Consider the following 6,000-nt stretch of genomic DNA (forward strand, 5'->3'; position numbering starts at 1 on the left):
AAGCGCTCGCCCAAGTACCACACAGGACCCATCGACGTCCTCAACAGCAGCCGGCTCGAACTCCTAGGTCGAAGGACCTCAGCCACGAAAGGAGGAGCGCCAGCGTACTCCTCCCAAGGCCTAGGCACCCACTAGAAAAGCAAACAAAGGGTCATTCTTATGATCAGTTCAAAAAGAAAGTGAAAGTAAGACAGACAAATGTAAAGCAAAATACTCACGCCGTCCAACTGAAGAGCGTTCACCTCCCGCCGACAGACATCGTGGAAGGAACGCCGACTCCTCGTGCAGCACATCACCCAATCCCTCACGACGGGATAGGCCTTCTCCACCGGCTCCGTCCTCTTGGGCGCGAGGCTCGTAAAGTAGGAGTAAACCCACGCCTGTAAATCAAGATAATCAGCAACGATCTTTCGTGATTTGACAAGAAAAGAGATGATCTTTCATGAGAAGAAATGAAGGTTCATACCTCCAGCAGCAGTCCAGGGCCGACAGCAGCAGGAGAAGTCCCCTTCTCAATCAACTCCGGACGAACCATGGCCCTCATGAAGCGGATGAGGACCGCAAAACCAGCAGTGACCCAGTCCCAACGGCCTAGGGAGCTCAGATAAAAAAGGAAGGGAAGAAGCTTCGTCGAAAGCCTCCCGCCCTTGTCTCCGAGGTAAATCGAAGACAGAAACCACCAGAGCCACAAGCGGACTCTCTGTTCTCCAGTACAAGGAGGAGGAGGAGTCTCCCTCCCCTCGATCACCACCAACGCCGGGGTCTTCCCCGCGAAGTAGTACCGCACGTAAGAACTAGGCACCAAGCCAGGTACCGCAGCCGCCTTCGGCGCCAAATTCCAGTCGATCAGCCTCCTGGCCTCCGCCGAGTCAACCCTCATGGCCGTCTCTGGCCACTCCACCACCTCAGTCCCACACGGCAGACCAGAAATCATGTCGTAGTCCTCCAACGTGACCCCACCTCACCAAAAGGCATGTGAAACGTGGAGGTCGTGTCCCAAAACCGGTCCAAGAACGCTCGGACAAGACTGAGGTTAGCCCGAAGCTTCCTCCTTGCAATGTCCCTCCAGGCCTGCACCAAGGCGTCGAACGCTCCCCGCTCGATCATGGCCCGCTCCTCAGCTGACAGCCTCTCGTAGCACCCCATCACTGTCGTATAGCCCGAGAACGACCTGATGTTCCCGGCCTCCTATGTTGATTTGAAACAAAAGCTATCTTTAGCTCAAATGAAGGAGAAAAGGAATGACAAATAGAAATGAAAGAAGATGAATGAAGAGTGATGAATCCTATTTACCAAGCTCTTCACCATCCTGTAAGACAGGTGACCCTCCGCAGCCCAGAGCAAGTGCCTACTGTCCCGGGTCTCAGCCCACGCAGGTGCTCCCCTTAGCTAGCGACCACCTAGTCCAACGTTGGCCCGTCTCAGGGCCTCCTCCTCCTCAACAGCCTCCTCCTCCTGGACCTCGTCCTCAGCGGCCATCACCGCAGCGGTGAAAGCCTCCTCCAATGCCTCCTCAAGCACTTGAGAAGGGTCAACAGCAGTGTCTATGTCCATGAGAGCCGTCCCAGACATAGAAGCCTTGTCACCTGCAAAATTAAGGCAAATTTAGGCCGCGTCAAGTGACGACAAGCCTTGATTAGGGGATTTTCGAGTTTTCGGAGCTCCGAAATCGCTCTTTTCTTGCCATCTTTGGCAATTTTCCCACAAACCCGTCCACTCATGTGATAATTTGGGTCGAGTCAAGCCTAAGTTGAAGCCTATTCATGGGTTCGAGTCGGAATTTCAGCAGCATTTCGTTATAACGGCGATTATGCCCTAAAAAGTGCCCTGAAAAAGCCGTCACAAACCAAAATTCCGAGATGGTAGGAAGTTTACCCATCACACAAGGATCCCAAATATCGAGTTTCGTCACAAGTGGGCAATCCTAAGGCCATTTTCGAAGCAATTTACGGTTTAGCAGTGAAACCGTCTCAATTTCACTCAAATGCTCAAAACTCAATGAAAATTCGAAACAAATACATGGTTATGATCCTTATATTATTACTAATTGGCCATTTACAAAGTCAATTTTTCAAGGCAAAATCATTTGGGGGAAAAGCCCCAAATTTTCGACTAATTAGGGTCGAAAACCCTAAATTTGTCGATCCCATTTGAGAAAATACGGAAGATAAATGCAAGATTGATACACATACCTCGATTAGTCATGGCGAATGCAAGCTTTTGGATCAAATTTCGACGGAAATGATTGGAATTTGAGAGAGTAATTGAGATTTTGTGTTTCGACTAAATGAAATGAAACCCCTGTTTCATCGGGTTTTTACGCAGAAAAGACACGCCCAGGAATAGACGCAGCAGGTGTTGCGCCTCTTCCAAGGGACGCAGCTCTTGCTGCGCCTTTTCCTCAGCTCTCCTTCATACGAGTTTTCAAAAATTCGTTATGAGTTCGTTATTTTTGTGGGCCCATCCTTGGTGCGCCTCTTCCTTGATGCTATATCACATATTTGGTCCGTTTGACGTATATTCTTCACCCGGATCCACATCCTCCAAGCCAACAACAAATTATCGCCTTTTTTTCTTACACAAGACCTAGCTTGTCACAGCGAGCATTCCCTCTTTGACAGGTGTTTCGACACGCCTTTATTAAGTTCCCCCAGCGAGAGTACACGAATAGACTTTCCCTCTCGAGACATGGAGATCAGTTCCCGATTATGTTCCCCAATGAGAGTTCACGACCGACAGTCACTTCCTCTCGAGACATGGAGATCAACATCGACCCCGAATTCTTCCGAAGTTTGTTTGAAGCTGAACACAAACAGATTTCTCCGAGCGATTCAGTGTGTCCCTTTGTCTTTCCTCAAAATCAAGTTTTTATTCCCCAGGCGAACCTTCATATCTCTTAGGTAACCCTTTTCAGGATAAACCCTTCAGATCTTTCAGAAACTTACCTTAATCCTTCAGACAACCCCTTTCAGTCCTTTGGGATAATCCTTCCTTCAGCCTTTCCTTTAGTGTGAGACAACCTTCAGAGTTAGCCTTCAGAAGTATTAAGAAGTTTCTTCAGAATCCCTGTGGCCCCTAATGCCTTCAGACACCAAGTAATCTTCAGACCAAAGAGTTTTGCCAAAGCGTCTTCAGCACCGCTTCATCCAGGGGTATCTCGGGTATGGTCTCTTCTTATGGCTGGCGAGCTTCCTTACGTAGTCTAATGGACTTTAAACGACCCTCCCCGATAGTCAACAGACTTTAAAATGTTCCCGATGACAGGTCCTTGGTTCAGACCCCTTGAGCCGCCTCGCGTCGCCATAGTCGTCAGGTTGTAATCTTCGATTGACCTGATGGCTATACTTTGACTTTCGCCTTGTCCAAGCCTCAATCAAAGTGGGGGCTCTGTAGATACCTTATTTTTGCACCTCCCGCAAACCACCCGGTGATGATTGGGCCGCATGTTTGGTACGCGGAACAATTTGTGACAGTTCGTAAGTTTATCGTCAAGTGATCGCTCAAACATTTATGTCTACCTCTTAATTGTCATCTACGCGCCGATACGGTCGTTTTGACAGTAATTAGAGTACATTTGGAGTCTAGGCCTAAAACCGCCTTCATTTTCTGACAACCATTAAAATGCCGAGTCGGAATGTTCTGGAATGTTCCGGATATTTCTATTCCATATTTTATAAATCTTTTAGTCTTTGGTAAACAATTTCCCGTAATATTCACACAAAATATTAAGGAAAACCAAATTATTCCGTTATTCCATAAACTAAACACGAAAATCTTTCTTCCGAGAGGAAACAACAGGCATAGACGCAGCAGTCTTTGCGCCTCTTCCAAGAGACGTAGTGCTCTTTGCGCCTCTTCCCAAGTCCTTTTCTGCGTATTTTTCGTATCTTTTCATATCTTTTCGAGATTCACTTCCAAAGTCTCTCCGAAAAACCCTACTTCCTCCACGTGATTAGTATAAATAGGAGCCTTCGCTCCTCATATTTCTCACGCGAGTGTCCGCCCTTCTCTTCTCCCTTTGCATTCTAGACCACGTTCTTACTTTTTGGCGTCTACGTGCTAGAACTTTCGACCACGTAAGCTCGGATCTTTCTGGGTACCAGCCTCGTTTTGCATGACCGGCCAATTTGACCAACTCCACCATAATCAACTTTAATCAATCTTAGTCGTTTTCCTCTTACGAGGGCACTTTCGTTACATTCGAGTCGAGCATCACTAATCATAAACTTAGTTCATCTCGTTTCGTCAAACATGTAAGTCTGAGGGTGTAAATCTCTTTTTTTTTTTTATTTATTGATATTTATTCATTGTAATCATATTGTAAGGTTTATGCCGAAAATACAATTAAAACCGATTTCTAAAACCCTTTGTTTAAAACCTTTTTTTACGAATTATCAGAGGACAACCGTCGAGAAAGGACGCAGCAACTGCTGTGCCTCTTCGAAGGAGCGCATTACCTGCTGCGCCTCTTCGTGAGGCTGCCGCAGTTCCTGCTTCCTTTCTTCTTCCTTCGTCCTTTGTCAATTCGTTTGTTTTTTATTTGTTTTTGTTTGCCCTTCGATTCCTTGATATAATAGCATAATAATTTGACATATATATTGTTCATCATTAACATATAATTCATCTCATTAAATCCCGACTCAAATCCCAAGTAATTAATATTTGCGGGTTTTCGTCATTAAAATCAAATCCGGGTTGTAGAGATTCGATTCATTCATATTGAGTTTCTGGAATTCGATCGTTGATATATTCTCACCTGTTTATTATCATATTTATCATTAGTCCGCCATTAATTCATCATTAATAATCTGTTTAGTTTGATTAATTAGTTTAGTTTATTAATTTCTAATTAATCCTTATAAATCATGTAAATAATTCATCCTAATTTAGTTTTCATCCATGTTTATCGTTTTCATGACCATCAATCATATGTAAATAACCTGCTAATCACTTTCATCCGAGTCAAATAATATTAATCGATCATTAAATCACCAACGAACATTAACAATTCGCAATTCCGGCTTCACAGCCAGAACTGAGCCAAGGAACAGACGCAACGACTGCTGCGCCTCTTCCAGAGGGCGCAGCTTTGCTGCGCCTGTTCCTAGTTGGTTTCTGTCTCTTAACTCCCGTTTTGCCTCGACCTAGTTTATTTAATTACGTATTTAATTAACTATTATTCGTATTATCGCCTTAATTCCTGTTCGTTAATTTGTTTATTCTTTCTTTTCCAAATTATCCGTTTTAGATGTATTTTCGACATAAATCATTAAACCCGATGTAATTATTGTAATTTTCATTATTGTAATTTTCCTTTATTGTATTTATCATTGTACTTTTTATTGTTTGTATGCTTTCACATGTAATTGAACTTAAATCCCGATTCGGCCTAATTGTATGCTAAAACTACATGTTTACCGACTTAGTATTAATTCTCACATGTTAAGATTAAAACGTTGGATATTGCATAGCATGCATATAATCGACAATATATCGAGTATAGACGATTTTCCCTAATCATTAGTAGAGGCCGCTATCGAGGCGGGCGGGATTAGGTGTTCGATCAAAAGAGCTTCCTAATACGTACCCTCACCCTTACTCCAGATCTCTGTGAACATCCGTGTTCATTGGCATCCATGAGAGTCATTCTAGACATAGAATGCTAAGGGTAACGAGTTCTTGGTGTTCATGTCACTACTTTGTGTCTTGACATGGCACGAGGTATTCGAACGGTTTCCAATTTTCCACAATAAATTGGTGGCGACTCCACAAATGCAAACGCGTGTTCTCTCCCAAGCGCCCCCGTGGGCCCATTGTCCACACATATCAGTGAGCTTAGCGAAATCCACTCGATAACATCCTAGACTCCTAGTCCCGAAGCGTCAAGAGGGTCGAAACAAGCTTGGAGGAAACAAAGTAAAAGGCTAAGGAATGAACCCATTCCAATCCTGCTCCAGTCCGGTGACCTAATGATGGAGTCAAATATGTCGCGTCTAGTTG

The sequence above is a fragment of the Silene latifolia genome, chromosome 1, assembly GCF_048544455.1.
Source record: "Silene latifolia isolate original U9 population chromosome 1, ASM4854445v1, whole genome shotgun sequence".
Taxonomy (NCBI): domain Eukaryota; kingdom Viridiplantae; phylum Streptophyta; class Magnoliopsida; order Caryophyllales; family Caryophyllaceae; genus Silene; species Silene latifolia.